The sequence below is a fragment of the Aulonocara sp. 'chitande type north' Nkhata Bay genome, linkage group LG7, assembly GCF_057382095.1.
Source record: "Aulonocara sp. 'chitande type north' Nkhata Bay isolate Kocher_YH1m ecotype deep benthic linkage group LG7, A_spYH_male_GT1.1, whole genome shotgun sequence".
NCBI classification, from domain to species: domain Eukaryota; kingdom Metazoa; phylum Chordata; class Actinopteri; order Cichliformes; family Cichlidae; genus Aulonocara; species Aulonocara sp. 'chitande type north' Nkhata Bay.
Window position 1 is genome coordinate 2,048,763 of NC_141350.1, and position 27,850 is coordinate 2,076,612.

The window sequence follows — 27,850 nt, forward strand, 5'->3', positions numbered from 1 at the left end:
TTAAGTTAAGCAGGACAGAGTTCTTTTAAAGAAAGATTTACTTATATTCTCAAAAGTTAAGCATGACAGGCTTCTGTTTAAGAAAGAGACCTGTTTTACTGTGTTAATGTTGTCATTTTGAGCTAAAAATAAATGGCTAAATGATCATTTGTTTCACATGTGTTCATATCACAAAGAATAGAATATGCATCTACTTAAATCAAATTCAAGTCAAATGGTTAAAAAAATAATTTCACACACAAAAAAAGAGCTAGAAAATTCACCACACTGGGAAGGGTGAAGACAACTGGGTCGCCCGGCCCTGGCCACGAGGTGTCCCTTATTTATTTTTCAGGGAGTTGGCAACCCTAACTGTTGGCCAAATTCATATCGTTTCTGAATCTGAAGTTGAATAAAATTACACTATTAAAAAGAAAAATGAGCTAGCCCGGTATTACTGCAGCAGGAAGTTACCTTCCGTTACCTTCCCAGCACACGGGCACAGTTAGCCCCAGCACTTCATAAACCGGTGGGGACCTGGGATGTGTACAAGTTTCCAGAACATTACAGTCAGCTGTAAAGTGTTCATATCTGCACATATTGTGTTGGTAACTGATGTTTTTCAAAAAAAAAAAAAAAAAAAAAAAGCTCCTGCACCGGCTGGGAATCGAAACCAGGCTTCCTGTGTGGCAGGTGAGAAATCCACTGAAACAACCAATGTCTTGAAGAAGGGTATCGTGACACCTGCTCCTGCACCTAAGGTATAACTGGTTTGAGGTTTGAAGACCTATAATTTGATATTTAACGTAAGTGATGCCAAGCAATTTTGTGGCTCAGAAAATGCTACCATGACTATCTAAAATAAGGTCAAGCCATCTAAGGTTCAGCATTCTCCCCTGTAGGCCTCAACTATAGTGTACCCCTTTAAACACACACACACACACACACACACACACACACACACAAAGTCAGTGTAAGTAATAGTATTGCATTACTGTGAGAAGGCAGAGTGTAATAAACTGGATTTTCAGCTGCATCAAAGTCGGCTTAGTTGTCAGAGGGTGACACACTGGTATTGAAGATTTGTTTTTTGGTATCAATGGATGAACTAAAGGCACTCAAAAGCACAAAAATCATGTAAATTAATACACCTGCACTACAGTGTTAGGTGGACTTTCATTCCCGTAGCTGCTTCATTTCTTTAATATTTTACAGAAGGAGTTGTTTGCATGGCATCCCAGAGACTGTTTATTTCACAGTGAGGAGCTGAAATGTTGGTTAATTTGGTTTCCTGTCAACAGTTCCCACAGTCTAAACAGGAGGTCTCAATTTCAGTGGTCACCAAATAGTGACCGGCCCTCCGTGGTATTAAAGCCATAAAGCCTTTATAATAAACTTAAACCTCACTATCCTCACGATTCTGCTATTCTAAACAGTACTTAGCAAAAATATAAAACAACCCAATTTATAATTACATATACCTCACTAATAGGATTGCCAACTCCCAGCAAGATGCTTAACTGATAAAACCGATTTTAACTTAATGCACGTATAAAACAAATGCACAGAAATCTATTATTTTTCTCCAGTAATTAAATTCATTCAACATCTTTCTTCAGCAGAATCGCAGCCTGCACAGATGGTACCTTAACAAAGGAAAGAATACTATAACTTACTAGGATATATACTAGACTTAATATTTACTGAATACAATAATGGATTTCTATACATTTTACATCAGATGAAAACTTTGGTTGTAAGATTCAGATAATTATTTATTCAAAGCGAGACATTTTAAATGAGAATAAGAAAGTATTTCTTTGTGCCCCCCTCTCCCTGTTAATGCCCTACATGCCCCCCTGGCAACACTTTGCTAGACCCGCCCCTGCACAGTTACCAGCTGTCAGCTACTTAGAAAAGGATCCTGGTGTTATTTGTCTCTCAGAAACAGTTCATAACTTCAACTCATCCATGTCACCTAAAGGTAAACCTGTTTCTCCATCACAGCTCTGATGATCCAGTAAGGACATCTCCTGGTTTCATCTTCATGTTTCCCTCTCACCACATAACCAAACCGACATCATGACCAGCAGCTTTACAGCTGTGGCTCCAGCAAACATCAGCTGATACTAGAAATTAATATTAAATAAATTCTAACAACAGCTGATCAAGCTTAAACGTGCTGCTGTTGTTTAGCGCGACATCCGCTGGTTTCCTTTTTCCGGCGCAGAGAGAAAAGCCGATCAGCTGATCATTGATCAGTTTCATGATTGAATTAGCAACTTTCTAGCTGAAGTAGTGCGGGACAAACCGTGTTCCTTTTCACCTCAAGTTTAAAGTCCGACCTCCTCGGCTGTAATTGGTCCAGCCCAGAGTCGATCATGACCAACTGGCCAATCCACCAGCTTTCATTTATACCGTTGAAAAAAAGAAAAGAAATAAAACCCCATCGGCCCATAAAAACGAAAAATCACGAGCGGCCCTCCAGGCAAATGCCCGGTACGCCCAATGGCCAGTCCAGCCCTGTGAATGCGGCACAGAAAGGGATTAGCAAGAATACCAGAGGTGCAAAACACCAGCTGCACCAGTGTACCAGTGAGCCAGGACTGCAGGACTAGGTGCACCGCCTGGATTGATTACAAGAAGGACTATGACTCAATCCTGGAATGCCTAGACCTATACAGGATCAACAGGACCCTAAGAGCCTTCATCAGGAACTCAATGGGGATGTGGCGGACAAAACTAAAGGCCAACTTCAAGCCCATAGCATAAGTCACCATCAAGAGCCTTACTGCCCATCTACATGTGGATGTCTATATTTTGCTAAGGTGAAATCTGACTAGGGATGGGTATCGTTTAGGTTTTATCCGATACCAAACCGATACTTTCGAAATGGTGCCGGTGCTTAAACAATGGAAAAACACAAACTTTGTCCAAAAACCTCTCATGTTTAGCTGTTTCCCTCTTTTTCTTTGGTCATTTTAGCCTTTTTGGCCAGGGTGAAGGGAGCATCTGCCATCAAACAAGAAGACAGCCGCATGTAGCTACGACGGTGTTTGCTAGTTCACCTTACATGCATTAATGTAATAACGTGGTTAGCCTACTCAACGTAAATTACACACGAACAACATTAAGCTACTCACGCAGAGAAGAACGGCTGCTGCTGCATCATCATCCTCATCATTTCTGCTACACTGGCAGGGCTAGGGGCCAGGACTCTCCTCTACCCGCAGTAGATGTGCTCGGTGTGAGGTCTCGCAGCAAGCTATCAAATACGGCGCATTTCTCGGCTTTTAAAAAAAAACGCTATGCGTCGCCAGGTGTTTCATCGGATTTGAGGTGTTACCTCCTTTGACAGTATCACAGTATCAGCTTAAAGCACTTGATGCTGCTGAGTTTGCATCTTTTGCTGTGAAGTGCAGCCAGACTTTTGACTGCTTCGCCTTGGGCATTTTTAATCTGTAGCTCTGCTCTAAAAGATCGTACGTACCTGGACCCGCCTACCTAAGTGTATCACAGCTCAGGAAAATAAAGCACCGAAATGTGCGCTGCTTTTCGGTCTGGTTACTACGGTTTATGTCAGAACTGGTGCTATCATGGCACCGGACACCGGTACCCATCCCTAAATCTGACACCAGAATCTCTTTCACACCTATTTTGACTTAAATACTTAAAGAAAGAAAATGACTTACATTAAAACTTGGACAGCTTCGAGTGGGGTGGAGATCTCCATGTGTAATTTCAGCCGAGTATCTGTCACTCAGGGATCCCATAAAGAGCCTGATCCAGGCTTTGGTCTTAATTCTTGCCTTGCTGGCCTTTCTGGTGCTGCTTCTCTCTGGTTTGCGTGACATTATTCTTCTTACCTTCATAGATTTTTGAATTGTGTTTGCGTCTGTGGTAAAAGAAAAAAATGCAGAGGTCAAATTTAGAATTTTGGTTTAAAAACATATTTTTATTCTTCATACACTGAAATATTATTATTCTTATTTTACATCTGGTCATTCTTGTGTGAGCCTTTTTCTCTTGGTCCTGTTGGGGACTTCTGATGCCCACGGTGATCTGATGCCCCCCCGACATTATTGGCAATGGCACAATCAAGCTGCCAATTATTATCTACCTCACTGCCCTTGCTAGCAAGCTGACAGAATGGGCAGCATTTGTCTGGCTGGACCTTCCAGTGCCTGCCTGGCTGGCTAGGCTGGATCAGCGAGTGCATCCTGATCCCTGCTTACCAAATATTAGAAAACAATTCTTCCATAATAAAAGTGTCATTTGTAAGGTTAGAAAGTCAGGTAACACTAAACTTAAAATAACATGATTTCATTAAAGAACTAAGCCAGTCAATGAGCAGTTCTCTTATCACAGTCACAGACGGAGATCTACACAGTGTGGCAGATGTGTGTTTGCAGGAAACCCCAGTCTAACTGACAACGTCTGTGGTGTGTCTCATCCTGAGATCTTCTCAAATGTGGTCGTCTCCAACTCTTACTCCACCTCCCCTCTAATTACTGACGGCTGTTTACCCACCAGAATTCCTCTTATTTAACACAGTTTATACTGATTAACATTCAGGAATCAAGTTGCTACTTCCTTTAATGCGCTACAGATGCTTTCAACAGTATCTGACAGTGACGTCGTACATCTTTAAGACTCGACGAAAAGTGGCAGCTGAGTCACCGACCTGTGTCCAAGAGCCAAAAAGACTTCACTGACCACATGCAACCAAAAATGAGACGGCAGCTTAGCGGTAATGCGGTATGGAGGATAGCGGTATGGGAAATATCACAGAGAGAACAATAAAATGTAGAATAATAACAGATAAGGTCTGTGACACAGATGCTAAGACTATTTTAGACAGACACCCTTCTCGTCAGTCTGAAATTGCAGAGCTGAGGAACGTTCTCTTGATGTAAACATCACTGGAACCAGAGGATCAAAGACTCATGACGACTCACGGACATATGTTATAGCCTACAGATGGTACAAACCAATGTTTTGGTGTGGTCGTGACTCTATACAATAATTCATATTTTTAGTGGTTTTCTAACGTCTAATTATGCAAGTTGTTTTCCGTTGTCTGCCATATGACCTCGCGTCGTTAGCTTCGTCCACCAGTGCTTAACAGTTCTGGGCAAACTGTTAAAAACTAAAGAATGGACCTTAAAAGACTCGTCCACTAAAATCCCTTAAACAATTTAAGTTAAAAAATAACATGCTAGCTGCACAGCAAACCTCCAAATGAATCTGTGAAGCATGTTTCGAGCTGCTTCTGGTGGCCTAGCCCTGACCCTTGACCCCTGCTCATCTCAGTGAGATATATATGCAGATAAGTTGTGGAAAGAGAGTCAAAGGAGCCGTATCCAGTAAACGTACAGAATCAGTACGCACATACTGTATCCAATCTGAAGATGAATTCTGGGCAATTTTGCTTACAGGGAAAAGTAAATCAGGATCAAAGTATTCTTTAAAGTTCTCTCTGCTTGAAACAAGCTGTGCACATGTACTTGGCTCTGGAACAACATCAACAACGGCACTGCTTTGCAAGACAAAAGAGAGAGCAGCGATTAGCATGTGCAAGCTACAAAACATTAGAATATCCTCACTTGAATGATTAAACTCTCTCCTCCCCATGGTGCTGATGGGAGGGGAGCTGGGTCCTGTTAGCTGAAAGCAGGTGCTTCAGTGTCAGTCCAAAAGCCGAGCCTACGTTTCTTAGCCATTAGCCACATTTAGCTTTCATTGCATGTCAAACATAAAACTGCTGAGTAAAACTATCTGTGAATTAATGAGGCCCGAGTCAGGGAGCTAAATGTGGATGAACAAGTTGAAGACATCATATTTCTATAATTTTAGAGATACAAAAAATTCACAGGTTTGAAAAATTGTTCACACTGTCTCCTAAAGTGACAGATTTTATTGCAAGCACTGCCGTCTTCAGCTGAAGTAAGATACTACCTACATCGGCGGTCCCCAACCCTGGGCCATGGACCGGTATCAGTCCGTGAGTCGTTTGGTACCCGACCGCGAGAGTTGAGGCTCGGGTGTGAAATTTCTGGTTTTCAGGGTTTTTATTGTTAACTCAGTTTCCTGGGGTCTTTTTCCTGTGTTGCAGCTGTGCGTCTTATTTTGAAAGAAATGTTCACGTGTTACCATAGCAACCAGAGAGCATTATGGGGCAGAGAGGAGGATGCTACTCTCAATGTTGTTTACAGACATGCTGGTAAAGCCGTGCGTCTTATTAGTGGAGCTAACGTGGCTGTAATGAAGGAATTTAATTTAAGACGGCACTACGAGACAAAACGTCAGGATAAGCTGAAAAACCTAAACGCAGAAACTACAGGAAGTAGAAGAGCTAAAGAAGAATCTGACATTTCAGCAGACGTTTGTCACCAGAGCAAAATCACAAAGTGAAGCTGTTGTGAAAGCAAGTTTTATTGTAACAGAGGAGCCAAATGAGCCCGGTACCGCTCTGAAGAGCTGCAGGATGAAGCTGTGCGACGGCTTGTGTCCAGACAAAACGCAGATTTTGGCAAATGTGAGCCTGAGCAGAAATACGATTGCTGATCGGGTTTGTGAGACGGCCACTGATTTAAGAACACAGTTGTGTGAAAGAAGCAAAAACTTTATTGCATACTCGGCTGTGGATGAAAGTACAGACCTGATGGACACTGCACAGCTGGCCATCTTCGTCCGTGGAGAGGAAATACTGAACATTAAATCGATGCACGGGACAACAACAGGAAAAGACATTTTTTAAAACGTATGTCAAAGTGTAACGACATGAAACTGCCCTGGGACAAACTTGTTGGACTTACAACAGATGGAGCGCCGGTGCTGTGCGGTGAAAAAAGCGGACTAGTCCGCAGGATGCGAGTAAAGATGCAGGAGAACTGTACCGGTGAGTTAACAGCACATCACCGCATCACACACCAGGAAAGGATGTGTGGTAAAGTCCTAAAAATGGAGCATGTAATGATCACCGTGACACAGGCCGTAAATTTGATCTGAGCAAAAGTTTAAATCACCGTCAGTTTCAGTCTTTTATGTGGGAAATAGATTCAGAGTTTGCCGACATTCCTTCATGCAGAGCTCCGCTGGCTAAGTTGGGGAAAAGTTCTCAACAGAGTTTTTGAGCTCATGTATGATGCCAAGTTAAAGTTTATTTTTTTAAGTTGTCTGTTTTTATTCATATTTATGTTTAAAATACATGTTTTAGTGTGTTCAATAAATGTTTATCTTGTTTGGCCCGAGACCTAAAGTGTGCCTTGAGTTTTGGCCCCCAGTGCGATTGAGTTTGACACCCCTGGTCTATTTGGCCGTCTCCTTCAAAGTCACACTACAGGCAGGTGAACCACTCCGCTCTGCCTCTAGAAAGTTATTCGATAAAAATGAACCTCATCCAGAGACTTCAGCAGGCCCTGCTTTAACACAGCTACATTTCATTACCCTAACACTTCTTTAGTACACTTGATTCATTGATCAGCCAATGAGGTGTCCACCACCATCATATGACACATTCGCACTCTCAGTTGTTCTCATTTTTTGAGATTTATGACAATGACAACAATGACAACACAACATAAACCAGAAAACATGCTGAAAATATGACTACAAAAACATTCTACAGTTCATGAAGATGCAACAACCTTTGATAAACGTCTCCATGTAGAACTTTTAACAGCGGAAACATCAAAGCTTGGATCGGTGCCACGTTCTCCAAGTCCGAGTGACCACTTGTCTCAGCTTGGATGTGATCCTAGAAGTTTTTGACATCGATGTCAAAGAGACAGACAGTCTCATTCAGACAAACTGGTTCCTTCCTGGCTCAGCTCTCTTGTTCTCACAAAATCCAACACATTCATAACCAAACAGTGGTCAACAACACAAGAGGATCAAAGACGTAGAAAGTCTGCGATTCAGAAGGAGTGCCAAAGGGTTTTCCATGATACTCAACACTAAATGACAACAAGTCAGTAATGCTGGGAAATATCATTCACGACTTTAAGCTCTTCCATGATGCAACTCGATATCCTGTACAGATAAAATGCTGCTGTTGCAACAGCAGTGCTAAAGAAAGATCGCACTAAGTCAGCTTACATGCACAACAAAATGTTATTCGTTTATTAGTATTTAATCGTGTTTAACACACTCAGAGCTAAAAATTAAAAACTACAAAAACTTTGACCACAAAGTCACAGAATCGAACATTTGACAAACTCACTTTAGAACCACCCAATATTTGTTTGCTAAACAATTTATAGAATATTGTTCACAATCATCTTTATAACAATAATTTCTGTACGACACACTTCCCCCCCCCCCCCCCAAAAAATCTAAATTTTATAAAGACCTTAAAATTAAGACAGAGCAAGAAAAGCACGGACAAGGCTGGACTGGTAATCTGGTATACCGGGTATTTAGCCAGCAGGCCGACGCACTTTTGGGCCAACGGACCGGCCCGAAGGGTCGCTGCTCACCGGCGATTAAAGCAGGACAGCAGCCCATTCGTTCCTTTTCATCCATCACTGGATTGCCCAATCACATCTCTTCATTTCTCTTCAGGTGTCAGTCTGTCATCAGCTAGCCCACAAAGTGCTGCAGCACGGTTACTAACTGATGCACGCAAGTCAGACCACATATCTCCCGTACCAGCATCCTTACACTGGCTGTCAGTTAGTTTTCAATTTGATTTAAGATTTTATTTCTCGTTTTTAGGGCGTCGCACGGGTTAGCACCCTCATACCTTTCTGATCTTTTGAATTGGTACACTCCTGCAAGATTGCTGAGGTCTGCGGATCAAAGCTGTCCCGAGGTCCAGATTAAAGCCCAGAGGAGACCGGGCCTTTGCTGTGACTGCTCCTAAACTGTGGAACAAACTGCCCCGTCACATCAGGACCTCCCCAACATTAGACCCATCTGAAATGCCACTTTTATTCCTTGGCTTTTAAATCAGAATGAGTTTGTACTACTTCTTCTTATTTTATGCTTCTTTTTAAAAATTTGATCATGTGCGTCTATGTTTTATCTCTTTTGATAATCTTAAAATTACAGCACTTTGGTCACCAGTTGCTGTTTTAAATGTGCTATATAAATAAATCTGACTTTGACTTTAACTGGCCGGGCCCTCTCCTACCTTCGCTGAGCGCTCGCACCGCTTGTAGAAAACGTTAAGTGTGGCAGAAGTGGGGAAAAGGTGGAGCTGAGAAGCGGAGAGAAAAACAATAAAAAGAAACTAAAAATAGATGCAGCAAAATGGGTCAAATTAACCGACACGTTAGCTGCTGGACTGCCGCACCGTTAACAGTAGTACCAACAACAGCCAGCAAACAGGCTTCGCAGGCACAGGAGGTGCTGCTGCTGCTACACCAGCCGTGGAGAGGTGAGGAAAGTCATGACATGACAGTAAGAAAACAGATGGTGGGGCATAATTATCAAAGGAGAGAATCAGAGATTCAGGTAAAATTTGACCATGAGCCACCGCTAATGCTAACAGCTAAAGTGTAGCTATGAACTATCGTCACAGCTGTGCAAAAAGAAAGAACCCAACAGTAACTGTACCAACCTGATTAAGCCCTGTTTCAATATCTATAATCAAACAAAATGAAATATGTACATTTATTTACTTTTGTTATCTGCCTGGTCCAAAAATACTGGGGCCGATTTTCTGTCCCAGTCTAGCGCTGAGCACAGATGTAACTCATAACATTAACAACTCGACCCCATTAAGTGTCCCATTAAGCTGGCCTAATGAGTGCCTTGGAACAGGCTCAGCCAAATGGAATGAAGTCATTAATGTTATTAATTACACCTGTGCTTTCTATTTTCCTGTAGACCTCTAACATCAGCCTCTGATCCCGTCGGTATTTTAAAGCATCCCATAACAAATCCGAGGTTTGTTTCAAGATGACAAAGGTTCAGATTTGTTCAGTATCCAAAGAAATCCCTATTAGTTACACATTAACAGCACAGTTTGAGGGTCCGGTACCTCGCAGAAGCTACTTCACTGTGTGTGTGCGTGTGTGTGTGTGTGTGTGTGTGTGTGTGTGTGTGTGTGTGTGTGTGTGTGTGCTTTTAATTTTTAATGTGTGTAATACTATTACACACAATACTATACTATTACACATATACTAAAACTATTGATAATAACTATTCTGGTTCTGCAAATACTAAAGTGGCTCCCTCCTAAAATCCAATTGTTACTATGTTGATTTCTTTCTTTCCTGCTCACTCACATGTACATATGTTTTCGTACTCTTGTCTGTCTTTGTCTCAGTTTTTCCTGGACACACACGCTCTATTATCTGTCACTCCAAGTCTTCTTTCTGCCGCTCACTGGCTCCTGGGAACATGTTGAATATTCATAACTGTCCTCTGATGAGCATGCTAAATGGGTGTCAGAATGATTTGGCCACATGACAGAAGTGGATTGTCTTTGATAAGCCCCGACTTGAGCCAGAACAAGGCGGCGAGGAGTAAAAGAGCGACAGGGAGAAAAGAGACATTGACCCCAGAAGTTTTTTTGGGTTTTTTTGGTTCTTTGTTGAACTGATCAGAACTTGGGTGTAGAAATGTTGAAGTAAGGGCTGGGCGGCAACGGAGGGGTCAGTAGGAGGGCGGACCCCTGTGGTGGCCCTGGGGGTGAAAGTCATTGTCACCAGGCTTTAATGGGTCCCAAAATTCCTCAACTGACCAAAACCTGTGAACGACTGAGAAACGAAAGACATTTGTGATTCAAATAAGTCCTGTGGGAGCTTCGCTGTGAGGTCTGGAGTTGGAAAAGGATCTCAGAGGAAACAAACGCGCTCCCATCCCAGCACGGAGAAGCTAACCTGGTATTCTTTTTTGCTACAATTTCACATTTTAATATTTTTACATCACAAAACTGTGGGATTTAGCTCGGTTTACTCTGACTGATGAACAAGAGCAGCGTGCACTTGGGAAATAAACCATTCCACTCGTTTGGCCACATGGCGGGGGTTAACATTCAGAGCACAAGGTTAAAGAAAAGCACAGAAACATTGGATTTAACATTATGAGAATACAGTTTATTTACGTTTTTTGACTAATTAACATTAGACCCTCTCTTTGTAGTAACAAAGTAAAAGTCTCCATTTCCTTGTATATGTAATAAGTACACAGCAAACAGAGATTTCTTGATTCATCCGTTTGGAACAGTAGAACTTCACTCATCCCGTCAGACTACGCAGCACTGGACCACGCTCGGCACAAACACGTATGACTTCACACATATAGGAATTCTGCATTCCATGTAAAGCAGTCTAATCTGAATTTATGGGCTGAGTTGCTATGACGCTCATTTAGTGGGAGCACGGAGGGCTGGGATTACAGGCATAGTTTCCCCTGTCAACCAAACATTTGGCTTCGCACTAAACCTTGATGGCAGAGAAAGACCACCAACCACTTGCAAACTAAAGCCCGTCATAATCTGCTGCAGGTAACCAAAATATATAAAACATCCATTCACGCTTACGCGCAGCACAAAATCACAAACTTCCCTGTTAATCTTCAGTAAATCTGCCCCTGATTTAGCTTTATCTGTCTTTTGTTAGCAGGGCTGGGGTTGTAGAATGACAGGGGGTCACAAGGGTAAGACTTCTTTTCCAACATCTGCTTAAAGAGAGGCGAGCAAGGGTGGGGAGCAATGCAGGACAAGGGGCCTCCCCCTCCTCAGCTCTTGAGCACACCACCCCAACCCCCAACTCTGATATTTTTGGAAGTCTTTTTTCCTTTATTTTGCCTTTTTTCCTCTTTTCCTTTCCTCTAAAACCCAAATAAAGTGTGTGATGGATGAGTGAGCAGGAGCAACACCTCCCCCATCAATCTACAGGCTTTAGGGAGGAGGGGAAGGCTGTCCCTTTGCAGGCCTCCGGAGCACCCAGCAGCATGCCCCCCATGTCTGTCTTGCACACAGACACTGGATACAAACATGCAGGAGCTTTATTACATAGTGGCCATACATACATAGCACCTACGAACACTCACAGATGCAAATGCAGATGCAGATGCAAGTTCAAAGCCTTTGCACTTTGCACACATACAGTGCAGAAATGCAATGACACATAAAAGCAACATTCTGAAACCTCAAGCCTTATCACAAATACCCATCCATTACAAGTTAACAACCCCTTTAAAGCCCCAGCGACAGCAGATAATGCAAAATCTTCCCAACCGATGCACGAAGGAGAACATTTAATGTAAGGAGAGTGAGCAAGAAAAGAGTGTGGTGAAAGGAGACACCAAATGGTCCTAGTTAGTGGCTGCAGAGCGCAGAGATCTCAACAACAAAGTCTCCCTGAGAGCACCACCAGTGCAATGATGAATTCCAAGAGAATGTCGTCACCAGGAGCCGGGGAAAGGCAGGGAAGTGGTTTAAGAAGAAAAAAGAAAACCTTGGTTTCAGCCCAAGGTTTGTATGTCTGTCTGTGGAGTTGCAATATGCATTAAACGTACTGTATACTGTGTAAATATGCATGCGTGTACATCCAGAGGCTGGTCGGCAGACTTTCAGACGGGTCGATCGTATGTAACAAGATCACCGCTGTGCTCAAACACAGGAACCATTATATCATCATCCTGATAACAATACAAAGAATTTTCATGTAAAAACAAACAAAAACAAGAATGCTGGCACAAAATGTATGTCGCGAATATTTCAATTTTCCAACTCTTTACACACTCGTTATTCGGCTGGTAGGATCAGGAGCTCCAGCATTCTGCCCGAAGACGCGACGCTCGCTCAGACTTTCACTGAGTCAGATCAGACAAAATAAAGCTGCGACGACTTCTCAGATGTACCAGTGAACTGTGCCTTTGTCATCTGTCCACAAATCAGATCAACTACGAGCAAAAGTGAAGAAGAAAGATGAGGCTGCCTGCCTACTGCTGTTGAAGAGGTGGTGGAAGTACAGTGATTAGACAGTGCAATGACACCTGAATGCACAACTACGACTTGCTGATGTCTGTGAAGGTTCTCAGTCATCCAGGTCATCGTAGTTTAAGGAGCTTGGAAAGAAAAGCGTCTGGACTTCTTTAAGTTGCTCGAAGACGTTTCACCTCTGATCCGAGAAGCTTCTTCAGTTCTCGGGTCAAATGGGACATCTGGGACTCTCCACCATTTGCATATGTGGATCTGGAGCTTGAGAGCTCTACCCAATCGTAAACAGATGAGTCACGATGGATATAAATGTGCACACAAACACAGAAGCATGCACACACATGTTCACTTTATATGGTGGTATGTGTGTGCAAGGTTTATTTGCAGCCCCCAAACTTATCACGGGCCAAACCAAAGTCAGCAGACTTCAGGCTGCTTGATGTGGGGACGAAAATCCAGTGTTGTTGTCATTTTTGCTCGTGGGTCGGGCGAGGGCTTCCGGTATTTTCATGCCACAATCGAGTGAGCGGTTTCCCAATCTGTGTTGGGATACAAAACGAACCACCACACGATGAGAAGTTTTAGAAGTGCCAAGACTTTGAGTTTTTCTTTCCCAAACATGTAAATTTGCTGCATTTAATTATCTGCTGAAGTGACAGCATTGTGTCATTCAGACATAAGTCACTGTTTAGTGTTACGGTTTCATTCCAATGTTCCAACAAAAGTAAGCAGGAGAAGGTACGTGCATGATGTTGCATGGACAGAAAACTGGTTGCACTTGCGGAAATGACCACTGTTGGCACACGCAGCACAAAGCGTGTTGTGCACTGCTGCAGTGCGTGATGCCTGCTCCTGCGTTTCAGGTGAAGGCTTAGAGAGAGAGCTCTCTCTTTCTGCACTAGGAAAAGTCAAAAGCCATCACTTATGCACGCTGCGACATCAAATATTAAAATCTAGATGTTTTGGCTATTTTGGACAATCTTCACCTTTTAGTGAGATGAGCAAACTGAACAAGAGGTGCAAATTAGTGATGTGCACGTGAACACGTTCATCGCTGCGTTGAGTAGTACATAAAGTTTGCTAGTTCCCGCCTGGTAACTTTTAGAGAAAATGAACATCCTTTTCATTCATACACAAAGCAAACACATTAGATGCTGTCAGAGGAAGCCAAGAATAGCCACAGTAGAACTAAAAATACGAGTTATCACTGGCACACACTGAGTCAGTGAGAGGTAGGAGAGAGATGGAGAGATAGAAGTGGAGAAACAGTGAGAGAGATCGCTTAAGCAACAGCTGTGAACATTTTCCGTTTGAAGTGAAACATTCCTGCGTGCTCGTGGCCCTGCACACTCCAGCGGGCTTCCTCTCAGCTCCATGTGGTATTTGTCCCCAGCTAAGATCCAGGGAGTGGGAGAAAGAGCTGCAAACTTTCCCAAGGATACCATCCAGCCACATGCCACTCTTGTCCTCTGTCTCAGAACAGCCTTCCTCCTCTCCAGCTCTCCTCCTACACTCCCGACCTCTCTTTACCGCCACCTCACCGTGACCTGCGGCTCATCAGTCGACCATCTTTAGCTGTAACTGCCAAGTTTGAGCCCTTTCTTATCATAAAGTGAAAAAGGTTTCGCCTAAAGCTTAGCGATGTAGAGTCTACTTGGACGTGCCGTGACCGCAGCTGGACGTTCATGAACAGGAGATCTTATTGATTAAACTTTGTCTGCATCTTCTGTTGTGACACAATTTCAAGATCTATAATTCGTGTTAACGTCACTGGTTAAAGGTCATGGTGTCATCGAGATGTTACATGTGATTGATTTGGAATTTTTATACCATTAAATCTCTTTTTTTTTGGCCTGTGAAGTGAAATGTATTATTATTTTTATTTCTATTATTTTTGTTGTAACTGAAGAAACTGAAGCGTTTTGAAGTGAGATTGTCGTTTTGTTTGGAGGAAAGTTTGCGCTTCAGGGTCACCGCAGTTGTGACTTGGCGTGCGCTGCCTCAAATGGAGGAAACATTTCTTCCCACAAGAAGAACTGGATGTTATAACTTCCTCTAGTTTCTACCATTTGGAATTTTCCAGTTATTTTTGTTGTTGTTACTTTCAAAATAGTTCACTATAAGTGAACATGTAAATTTGAGTGTTGCAGGGAGATCCTTTTTCATCTGGTCACAGCGTTTCATCAACTTTAATTTCACGTTTCTCACAGTAGTATGACTTTGTAGCATAAACTGAAATAGCATTTAAAAATCTTCCTTCTCTCACACTGTCTGAACACCTTGTTCATCCAGTTAGCTAAAGAAGCTCAGCGGAGGTACATTTTTAGTGCTGTTTGTCTGTTTTGCAGAAGTATGCAAATGTACCATGGCCAAAATTTATGAAGCATGCTGGAGAGGTGGAGTGCAAAACCCATTACATTTTTCTGTGATTCCCGACTGCAACACGGGGCACTGGCTGAGTTACTAAATGTTACACAGCCTCGTGCATAATTCCTTCAAGGAACTGTCTGCTGTTGGGTCTCCCTCTGCTGACCCCTCTGCTGACCCCTCTGCTGCATTTTTCAGACCTCTTCACCTCCATGTCTCATGACAACTGTAACTGCTGTATGTGTGTGTCTGTGTGTCGCCCCCGAATTGTGTCTGTGCTTGTGTGTCCTCAGCATCTTGGGTCTCCAGTTGTGAGAGTAACACGACACTTTGGCCCCAGCCCGTTGCCACAGATGGTAAGAGCACAACAGCTAAGCAACAAGAGGGAAGCACGGAGGAAGTGTTGTTATCACCAGCTGGCTCAGCGGCTCAGCCAGAGCAGTCAGTAAGACGAGAGCAGTGACAGGAACGCGTGGGTGAACACTGTATGTAGCCTATATAGAGGCCCCTGAAGTGTAAGAGGACAAGTGTTAGGAGCGTGCACGTGTATACGCACTGTGCTGCTAGACACAGTACATGTATCCACAGCTGCATATATGTGCACATGTTGGTATGAGTATGCACAGCCTTTAATGCTGCTCAGTGCGGTGGCCCATACATGATGTACTTGCAGCCCTATGACCTTCATCTTGTTTGCGCAGCCTTCTGGGACGATGACAAGCTTGCGTGTTTGTTGCTGTGCTGTTTTTATCCCAGCAATTAAAACGGTTACAGCGATTTATTAACCACCGATAAGCTGCCTGCATGGAAGTATCAATTAAAAAAAAGTTTTACTTTGTGGCTTTTTAAGCCGACTGGGTCATCGGTCTTCATTTCATACACTACAGTCATCATTTCTGATTTGGTTGTGTTATTTGGATGCTTTACATTGACGCCTGCTCGAGTCGACGCCTTTCATTGTCACTGAGGGATTTAGACCTAAAGAAGTAAGGGCTTCTGACAGTTGGGAGGATGCAGCTATGAGACCCCGAGTACCCGTAAAACTAAAACAAGAACACATTTCCTGTAACATACATTGATTCCCCTCCCCATTTTTGTGTGTGTGTGCGGTAAATGTCTTGTGTGGCCTTGTGGTGGTGTTACAGAGTTCACACACTCACTCGTCTGCCTGGGAAACTTCTCTAACACGCTTCATAACCTTATAAAAATTACTTATTGTCGCATATGTTCAAAAGTCTGTTTACAGTTTAGGGGTAGTTGGGACAACGCAAAGATATGGCAACGCATCATTTTCCAAGCACACTTTTTCCAAGCAGGCCCTTCTCTTTCCACATAAATCTTTCCATATTTACATCTCCATTTATAAAAAAAATAAAGTCCAAGGCCAACATTCCCTTGCTCTCATCATGTCATCCCACCCTTTCCTAAAAGCAGTTATTGTTAGCATGTGGCATCATTATATTGTTATATCCTAAAAACAAAAAGGGATTGCCCGTTTGAGGGGAGGCGGTTGGGCGGGAGCAAAAACCTGACATCATCTCTGCCTCGTCTCTTTTAATAGTTTTTTGATGTTCAAATTCAGCCGCACCTCTGTCACACTACATCTTTAAGAGACGAGCGCTCCTGTTAAGGAAGGCACTGTTACATAACGGACCCCCCACCTCACACCCCTGCCCCTTCCTGTGCACATGTTTTAGAGTGTGACTGCCATGAGCTCAACGCTGAGCGGGGGGACAGAGGACCCTCTGAATGATCAGAGCTGGTAGGGGGGAAGATAGAGAGCAGGAGCATGCACCCCCACCCCCCAGCCGTTCCCTGTTTGCGGACAATAGGACTGTTCAAAATAGTACCTTGCTTTTTCCAGGCTTCCTGTCTGTGTCCCAGCTTTACAATATTCCTTATCAAAAGGGGAATGCTAAATTAAACTGGGATGAAAAATTGGGGGTGGGGATGGGATATAAGATTGAGATCTTATATCCCATCCCCACCCCCAACACTTGCAGGCGAGGAAAGGATGGTTCAGTGCAGCTTTAAAGACGGCGAGATGCAGTTGACGATAGATGCAGAGGTATCGCACCCTGCAGTCAAGCAAGAGTGTGAACAGGACAGGTTACTGTACCAACACTAGCTTCCTGTGCAACTCACGACTGGCTACGATGCACATGCAACACAGAGCGATGGATCTCTACTTAATCCTGCAGCTGGCATGCAAACCTTTTGAGATTAGTCGACTCTGACCAAATTAGACCACAGACAACAGTGCCTCACGTTGCAGGAACAACAATGGACACACATGCTGTCAAAAACACGCTGTACATACCCACAGAAAACACAAATGAAAGCCTAAAATAGGCTTAGAGAGCGAAAATCCCCTAAAACCTTGTCTTGAGGTGGGTAAACAAAGTAAAAGGAAGTTCTGTAAGAGTCATCATCATATACTACTTGAGAAGCATTTGCATTCTCTGAATATTTGTTGATTGATGGGTTAAAAACAACAAAAAGGTCATTTGGGAGTGCGCGCTTACTTGAGATCTTGTAAAAAGGCTGATGTACAATTTGGGGGAATATCACTGATTAGATGTTTAAAAGCTAAATTTAATTTCACATTTTTGTGAATCAGATTTTCTTTTGTAATGAAAACTATAAGAACGAAAGTGTTCTGTGGACGTCCGGAGAAACAGTAATTTGTTACCATTAGCAGTATAGCTCGCTGGCGTTCCGCCACAGACTTAATTACAGTTGCAGAGAAACATCTGCTCATTGGCCAGTTTGACGGCCTGACATCTGTCACATTCACGCAACGCAACACTAAGAGGCACTGTTCATTACAGTTAAACTCCATCAGCATCGCATCTACAATCAAATCAAATCAAAACAAAACCATGGTCGGGAAACAAAAGTAAAACAAATTTTGCAAACATCATGTAAAAAGAGCTCCAGACCACATGAAGGACAGAGAGTAATACGACGTTGCTCGCCAGATTTCTGAGAAAAGCAACCCGTCTTTCTTTCTCTTTCAAGCTCTCTGAGGCTCGCCGTGCTGCTGCAGTATGAAGACAGACCCTATCCTCCCCGAGGGTTCTGCTCGGTGCAAACCCAAGAAAGAGTTTTCTCTGCATTGTGTAGAAGACGTGTTGTGAAAGGTTTTGGCTCTGACTGCCTGGCAGCACAGGGGGTGCCTGTGTGAGGGCCTCATTCATGGCTGTAGAAATATGATGTGGTGAGTAGATGCATATGGGGCTGTACATCTCTCCCCTTTCTTTCTGAAGTGCATTCAAACCACGTCGTCCCACTGAGAGCTTCATTATACTGCCCAGGGGAACGCAAAGTCATCGTGGGTCTGTGGACTCATTGGCTTCTTTCTGTCTTTCTAATACAAATTACAGCAACTTAACAGGAAGGGTACCTCGTTGATCCTAGACGAGCGCCAGGACCGAGTGCCACACGTCCTGTCATCACAGATAAATGTCCCCTGCTGCTAATCTCGACTTTATTTTCTGAATGAAAAGGTCAAACGTATCGATATATTTCCTCAGCTCCATTGTTAGAGATGTGGAAGCATGCTTGCCTGCAGCTAAAATGATAATGAACTTTATATGAGCGTGCACAACAGCTCAGCTCTTTGTGCAACGCGAACAATGCGATTGTACACGTGAGCTTCAGACATCGATAAAACCCCATCTGAAAATGGGGCAATCCACAAAACCAAAATGTTTCAAGAACAAAACACAAGTGCCGATCACCAGTACGTATACTTGTCTCCTATTCAAAACAAGTAGCACATACCAGCGACAGTTGGATAGAATGTGGCCCCATACAATTAACAACAATTGGCTGCAGTCCCTTAAGGATTTTCTCAGACAGAAGTGCTTACAGTATCAATACTGTCCCTCCCTGGCCTGCAGTGCTGTGGTATCATATCTGGCCTCTTTGTGCGTGAGGGGATTTCCAGCCACTGAAACGGTGAGCCGGTTGGGAATGGGCATTTGTCCTCTGGGCGACGTTTCTTTAACTGTGGGAACGGTTCGCTCCGTGTAGGCTTGAATTCACGGTGATAAATGCGTCACGTGCATTGAAGTGACATCAGGCCCTTGTGGTGTCCGTCTGAAATGTCAGATTTATCTTCAAAAGTAGGATTCGGAACTGGATTAAGGCCCCCGGTGTCTGTCTCTGCTTTGACTGATTAAAGGCTATTAGCTCAGTGGCTCGAGCTCGAGTTCGGAGTGATATTATCTTGGAAAAAGCATTTAATAAACACTTTGAGAAATAGTATGAAAGCATTTCATCTATGGCTGTAGAATAAAGTAATTAGTATAGCAATGTTTTGCACACGTCCAGACTGATAAATGCCCTGTTACAGAATAACAACCATAGTTTTTTAATCCACAAATTACTGCAGTTTCCACCCAAAGCTATCTAACCACACGCAGACACACGTACCAAAGAGGAAGCACTAACATCAGCTTTATTAAGAATACGGCAATCGGAGATTCCTCACATTCTCACACGAGAAACAATTTACTACTCGAATCAAAGGACGGCCACCAGTGGACAAGAGACACAAGAAACTGTTTCTCCAATCAGTGTTAGTTAAAAAAACAACATACAAATACATAAAACGTACACATTCTTAATGTTAAAATACGCACCTAAACTAACTTACAGCACAAACTTCAACCTAACAGCCAGCGATACATTTCTAATTTAATGCAATAAAGTAGAAAGAAAAGAGAAAATGGCTACAGCTCTCATCTCCTTCATGTGTTTCGCAGGAAAAAAACTGGAACTGAAGTTGGGCGCTCTCTCTACCAGGAAAGGTAAACGTGATCACAGAAAACAGAAAACTGATTAAACTATATTAATATGGCTCATTTTGTACATTTCTATACAATATAATACAACTTCATACAATTTAAACAATCTTAATATTGTATATTCTGTGCATATTACCACTGTGACTGTTTCAGCCACTTGCAGTACACCCACACATAAGCTACATAAGCACTTGCTTTACTTTATTATTTTCTACGCTCAGATTTAAGTCTATTCTTTATTTTACTTAGGGCTTTATTTACTTGTGTGAAGGGAAGCTGCAAAGTAAGAATCTCACTGCTCTGCGTAACCACTTGTGTTTTGCAGTGTATATGACAATAAACGTCTTGAATCTTGAATTATTAATGTTCCAGTTGGAAATCTGCAAATTCTTTGCGTTCACTTGTATCATGTAGTTATATTACAATAATGAATAATCCAACAATTAAATCAAAGAATTGAATTAAAGGATGCAGGATTAAATCACGAGTGATATAAACTTAAGCCCATAAAAGATTTTACCAGTCAGAGCGTCACATGTAACGGCTGACAAACCTGATTCTCCAAATTACAATAAACTGTTGTCTGACAAAGAGTGTGCATGTGACCACAGATAGTGGTGCTTTTGTACAAGCAGATGCATAAACTTGTGTCTTAGTGACTAAATGACCAGGAAAAAAAGTTCAGTAATGGTCAGTCTGGTCAGTAATGAGCAGACAGAAGGTTAATCAGATCTAATGCAGAAAACCCCAGCTGCACAGAAACCATTCTTCTCTTAACAGACTTGTAGTTGCACAGATAGACAGACAGATGCGGCTTACAAAACAACTCTGGAAGAGGAATGTCAGCCATTTGGCATGTACAGTACAACAGATGAATGGCTTTTGTTGAGCGGTTTCACCGGTCTTAGCTGACAGAGGGCTAAAGTCAGTGCTCCCCAGCCCAGCAGACAGACGGCACAAAGACAGGCCAGTGTAGTTCATCCACAGTTTTTCTCTGGGGGCCTTTTCACAGCTAATCCACCAGGCCCGAGAGGAGCAGCAGGACAGGTCAGTAATGCTGCTCCACCTCTGTGGACGCCCTAGTCTTTGGCAGCATTATTGAGGCAGATAAAGGAGCTAGAGGCTGCCTTCTGTCTCTGAAGTTATTCTTGTCCAACTGATCCTGTTCCCTGACATTGGACTCTTAGAAGCAAGACTGGCAGCTCAGTCTGATAGCCAGGCAAGCCCAGTAGGGCCTGCTGTCACTATACTCTACCCTGGTCGGCCTGTCGCGAGATTAAAAACGCCTCCTTAAATACCTTCATCATCTGCGATACGTAACCGTTTCTTTCTTTGTCTGAGTTCCTCACCCGACTTTAGGATGATGAACATTTATTCATTATTAATGAAACAAACTTGCAATACACGCCTCTGACTTCAAAGGACTCTCAATGTGTTACATTCCATATGGTCCCTACCTCTGCGGTGGCAGTGCTTTCTCACAAAACTTAAACCCTGTTTTCTTTTTTGAATGAGAGAACTCTATTGTTGCTGAAATTGTCCATCCAAACCATAGCAACTTCCCCAAATCGGTATGCTGCAGGAATTTCTGGCTCCGCTGCCAACTCTAGCTACCTGGTAAAGGGGATTAGGGCTGCTTTATCCTTTAGTCAAGAATGCGGAATGGCTGAACTTCTGACCAAGTCAGACAGTCTTGACATTCAAAGCACGGGTTCCAGGGTGATGCCCCCAACCTCTGTCGTCCTTCTCTCAACTTAAAATCCCATCAGGATAATTTAGTGTTGAGAGGACTGAACAAACTACTGATGCTATAACCCAATATGACTAATTGATATTGACATAGCCCATAAACAGTAGAAATTTCAGTTTGGTCATGTCTACAAAATAAATAAACAAATGAGTGGTTTTAAATACAAATAAGATAAATGCATACAATATTGGGTTGGTTCATTCACTTCTGTGAGCATGGAGCACTAGCTGCAGCCGGTTGAAGCGATAGTGATAGATAAGATAGCCGCTATTAGTCTCAGAGATGGGAAATTCACATTGTTACAGCAGCAAAACAGGAACAAATAAACATATACAGCATAAATAAGATGCAGAAGAAGACTGTGACCAACTTTATAAAAGCAGATGCTTTGGCATTTTGCAGGTTTGAGGAAATACATCACCGATGACCTTAAAGAGCCAACAGTTGCTGCGCATCAATCTAGGAAGGTTTCTAAGGCATTTCCAAACAATCTGAAGTCCATCTTTCTTCAATAAAAAGATAATTCACAAGTGGAAGAACTCAAGACAGTTGCCAATCCTCCCAGGAGTGTCCATAACAAAGCTCAGAGATAGCGCAGAAAACCCAGGAGCTAAGTGTTAAAGTTTATGACAGTGCAAAGACGGAGACTAAACAAGTGTGGTTTGCAAGAAGAAAGCCTCTTCTCTCTTAAAAATAAATCAATAAAAAATGGCAGTATAGCTTCAGTTTGCAAAGCTGGATCTGAGCACAGACTTCTGGAATCACGTCCGTTGGACAGATGGGAATAGCGTGGAGATGTTTGGTCATAACGTTCAGCATATAGCAGGGAGGGAGCAATGATTTCTCTTTGTTCTGAGCACCTCGTAGTCCGAGTTGACCATGAGCTCCTTTGTGTACCAAAGTATTCCAGAGTCAAATGTGAGACCATCTGTCCCACAGCTTGGTCAACTTTGGGTCATGCAACAGGACAATGACCCACCAGCAAATTTACAACACAAAGGATGGGAAAAAAGGTGCTGGAATACACAGTCAAAGTCCACATCTTGTAAACTTTGATGAAGTGAAGCAAATTTAGATATAACAAAGTTAGAACTTCGTGACCCTGCAACCTCTTTCCTCTGTCGCTAAAACATTAAAATCCTCTGTTAAGAGAACAAATTTATATTGAGCTGTCTACATCGTATCATGTGGGATTTAGGGTGCTAATCTGTGACGAAATCTGTGTGATCCTTTACAAAAACCTCCGTCAACAGAAAACTGTTTGCTAACATTTAATATAGGTCTTAAAATATCCGATATGGTTCGTGAATAAAGCAGCTTTTCTCATACTGTATTTATTATAAATATATCGTTTTTCTACTGTCACAGAGGGGAAAATGATTTCTTAAGTAAGCAAAGGCAATCTTACTGTTACCCAAGCATGAAGTTTGCTATGTTGAAAATGAGGAACAGAGAAACTTGCAAAAACCAAGGAATTTAAACTCAGGGTGCACAATAACACGACGTCTCAGTTTAGCATCCGCTGAATTTCCTGCACTGCAGTTCTTGTGCTAAAGGACGGAGAGAGTAGAGACTGGAAACCAGACAGAGGCAAAAAATGTTACACACACCTATAGGTGTGGATGGGAAACTGCCTCAGGCGATGAGGTGTGACCTTTTCCACAATCTCAGCAGTGAAACTGTGTGCTGTGATCATCAACAGCAATGAAGTTTAATAAAGGGAAGCGTCATCAGTTATTGTCTGACATCACCAGAGATGGGCAGTAACGCGTTACTGTAATCTGATTACTTTTGTCAAGTAACAAGTAAAGTAAGGGATTACTATTGCAAAAACAGTAATTAGATTACCGTTACTTTCCCGTAGGAACGCTGCGTTACTGCGTTACTAAAACCGGGATTTTTTTGCGAGAATGTCTCACGACAGTGACGTAAGCGAGTGCGACGTTCGTGACAACAGCTGTGTGCAGATCAATAATGGATCACATATCAAGTGCGGGAGAGAGTATGAGCGTGCAGCGTTTAAAGCAGCGGTCCCCAACCCCCGGGCCTCGGACCGGTACTGGTCCGTGAGTCGTTTGGTACCGGGCCGCGAGAGTTGAGGATCAGGTGTGAAATGTGTAGTTTTCAGGGTTTTTATCGGTTTTCAGCGTTATTTTGTTATCGTTTTTATCGTTTACTCGCTTTTCCTGGGTCTTTTCACGTGTGTTATGAATAAATCTTCTTTTTTCGGTACCGGTAATAGTTTTATTTTGTTGTATTTGTTGTAAAATATTGTCGGGCATAAACCGGTCCGTGGCGCAAAAAAGGTTGGGGACCGCTGGTTTAAAGCGTGGAAGTACTGACCTTACTTTAAGCCTGCTTTACAGGTGAAAATAGAGCAAAAGGACCGCTAGTCTTTGATGTTATTTATTTTCTGCTGTGTTTTACTTGCATCTATTTGAAAGACTGAGTGTAAACACACACACACACACACAAAAAAGTTAAACAAATTTCTTCCAGTCAGAGAATGTTGCAGATAATTTAATTTTTGCTTGATGCATAAATTTAAAAGAATAAAACTAATAAAACAAGTTTTAAAAAGAGACTTTTCCATTTGATTACATTTTGTATGATGGATTATGCAGAAAAAGTAGAATTGGGCTGAAAGATCTATCGCTTTATCACCTATTCAGGCTGTAAATCATGTTTTTAAAAAGTAACTAAGTAATTAATTACTTTTGAAAATAAGTAATCAGTAAAGTAACGGGATTACTTTTTTGGGGAAGTAATCAGTAATTAGTTACTGATTACTTTTTTCAAGTAACTTGACCAACACTGGACATCAAACTGCATTCATTTCTCCCGTCTGCCTGTTTGTCTTTTAAATCGGTGTATAAATAAGTAACAAGTGAAACAAAATAACCACAATAGGGACACACAGGTGGACAAAAGTGAGCTGTGGCGTGGGAGATGAAAAGACGTCACAAACAGTTTGTCATTAATAATTAGTGAGCATGTGCTATTCCCATCATCTCTGTATGGAAGCCCATTTCCGCCACTAAAAAAAAAAAAAAAAAGTATCCATAACTCGAACTTTTGACTTATTTTCTCAAAATTTTGAGTTAATAACTCGAAGTTTCGCATTAGTGCTGCCAATCAGTAATCTACGTAAAGCTGAAGCCCTCAGCTGCAAATGCTACAGCTAAGCTACCAGTATTACGGTCGTGAATGCACAAATTGCTGATTATTTTCAGCGTGGCTTCACAAATGATGAAATCCCTGTGTTATTAGCTGAATCACATGGCGTTACTATCAGCAAACGTACTCTCGAAAGTGCCAATTTGTTGCGATCCGGTTTTGAGTGCACACTCGCCTGCGCCATATCCTTCCGGGTAACAAGAAAATGACATCATTTACGTAGATTACTGATTGGCAGAGCGAACTCGAAATTTTGAGTTATTAACTCAAAATTTTGAGAAAATAACTTGAAACTTCGAGTTATGGATATGTTTGGGTTTTTTTTGTGGCAGAAATAGGCTTCCATATATCTGTGCATTAACCTGAAGAAAAAAGAAAAAAAAAAAAGGTGGGCAGTGTGCAGTAATCAGTCAAACGAGGTTCACCGTGTCCCTTCCTTCTCTTCAGGTTCAAACACTGAGATAACAACTTAACAAAGAGAAACTAAAAGTAAAAAGAAGAGGAGAGACACATGTTTTATGCATGTATTTGATTCAGATGCTTTGACAAAATATATAATAAAACTTTTAACATCAGGGGCAGCTGGTGCAGTCCAGGGCCCAGAAGGAAGGAAGGGCACAGTCGACCTCAATATCAAATATCTTCTGAATATCTTCTTCTTTATTACGCTGCATGCAAGTCATTGCTGCATTAAATTAAATTTGGACAGACTGTAGTTCCACTGAATCTTTAAGTCATGGTTCTTGTGAACCACATATATTATGTGAAATATATTACTCATACTTCCTGACCTTGCTCTCTGTCACTTGTGGAAAATGCACGTAAACCTTTTGCCATCATCTATGGAACAAAATGTTTTTTAGCAAGTGTCATACAGAGTAATGCATCAGTGCACTACACGGCTGTGACTCTGAGCAGTGGCGTGAGGACCGAGAGATAAAGTGATACGTCGAAGTTCGAGACGAGGGTTAAACATGAATATCTGAAGACTGTTAAAGATATTAGCCTGAAAATTTGCACCGACTTTGGTAACCATCAAAATGAATCAGAGTCTCTCATTTCGGACAGAAACAGCCAAAGATTTCAGAGTATTAGCAAACTGAAATATTAAAAAAAAAATCAAGCAGGCCTACCAAGTTGCATATCTAAGCGTACACTGATAAAAAAAAAAAAAAAGTGAATTAGTGACAATTTCTTTTTTTTTTTCCTATTGCAACCAATTAAATTTTAGCTAAAACAAAAATATCACAGCAGTCATTACAAGCATACAGTTCTTAGGCAAAGCGCAGATGGTTGAGCACAAAATGATCTGTAAATTTGATGATTTGTGACCTGATGATATCTGAGATCTGGTTCAGTGAGTTAAATGAGTGTGCTTGTTTGGTAAAGCAACTCTAAGGACTGAATTCTTCAGGTACATATCTGTGACTGTCACCAAAAGCCCCCGTTGCCCCCAGCCGTGCACATGTTCTGCAAATACAAATGTTTCTTTTTATGCACACACAGAAATTCTTCATCACTTGTTTTATAGATGCACACAGGCTCTTCTACAACTCTGGAATTATTCCTGACTTCACAGCGCTGGATTTTTCTGACATTAATTTGTGTCTATTTAAGGTTTGGCCAACAGCCAAATTCATATAATTATAATGCTGAAATTCATGTTTGAACAGTATCCATCCTTCCATTAACGATGTTGCGTTAGGACAGGTAAAACCATGTCCCCATTTTCCCACTCCTCCCCTTTTCGCCTCTAAGCTATCCTGCAAAAATAGCTATCATTGATCGCATTCCTAAGCCATGACCCTGCGCTGTAGGTGACTCACAATAAATTATGAAAATTAAAAAACAACTGCAAAGTTAGAGCTGAGCAATTAACTGAAAATTAACCAAATCTGCCATTTTATTTGGAACCTCTAACTGACATCATCAACATAATGTTGCTCATTTTGTAGGTTTGTTAACCCTTTAAGACCTACCATAGAACCAAGTCTGCCAGACCTTACTTTATATTTTTACATGCTGTGGAGCCATTTTTGGGAGCATTTCAAGTTGCTATACATCAATACAACCATTATAGCCCAAATTTTAATAATATGTATGCATTAAGTCCATAGTAACCACATAAATTGCAATAAAGTGCATTAAACTACAAAAGATTTGTATATCGTTTTTGTTTTCTTTACATATATTTCTAGTTAGAGAAATTTACGAGGCTTATCCCTCAAAACTGTAAATACAAAAAAGTTGTAAAAAATAGTTTACAACAACAGGAAATTTATTTTAAGTGTCTTCATAGTTTTATTTTTGAGATACACCAATTTTTATACACTGCAGGAAAAACGAAAATAAATATTATAATGCAAATTTGCAAAAAAACAGCATATGCATCAAAATAAACTATTTAAAGCAGTGCAATATGAGTTCTAAGCATCCCAGAAACTATTCAGAAAAGCATAAAGTCAAACATGACTTTTAAAAGCACCAGTAAAGGCTTATAAGGCCTACAAGTAAAAAACTACATTTTCCGCGAAAATGACATCACTTCCAGTTTCGGGCAGGTCATGGCGGACATGCAATAGTTCGCACTGACGTCTATTCCAATGTTGGAAGTGTTATGAACAGCTGATCGGATCGGCAAACCGTGTTTCTGGAATATTATGTTTGTGTTGCTGCAAGTGCTTTTTATGCAATTTTTGCAAAGCTATATGTGGAAGGAAACCGTGGCCGAGGACAAGCTGATGGCATAAGATGCAAGTACAACTCCTCCGGTTTCATATGCAAAAAAACTTATTGCGCTAGCTTACGTGGTTCCGGTTCTACCGGGATTTAAAAATAGTTACCCAAAACAGAGCGTGCTGCTCT

At 41.9% G+C, this 27,850-nt stretch overlaps 1 long non-coding RNA gene across 1 annotated transcript in view; it reads right to left on the minus strand.

Moving 5' to 3' along the window:
- The window catches only part of LOC147324277 (uncharacterized), a 118,307-nt gene that overhangs the window by 47,078 nt on the left and 43,379 nt on the right, over window positions 1-27,850 (minus strand). The window contains exon 2 of the long non-coding RNA XR_015130123.1: window positions 3,672-3,874. This is a non-coding gene — a long non-coding RNA (uncharacterized LOC147324277). The remainder of the gene's footprint in view (window positions 1-3,671; window positions 3,875-27,850) is intronic.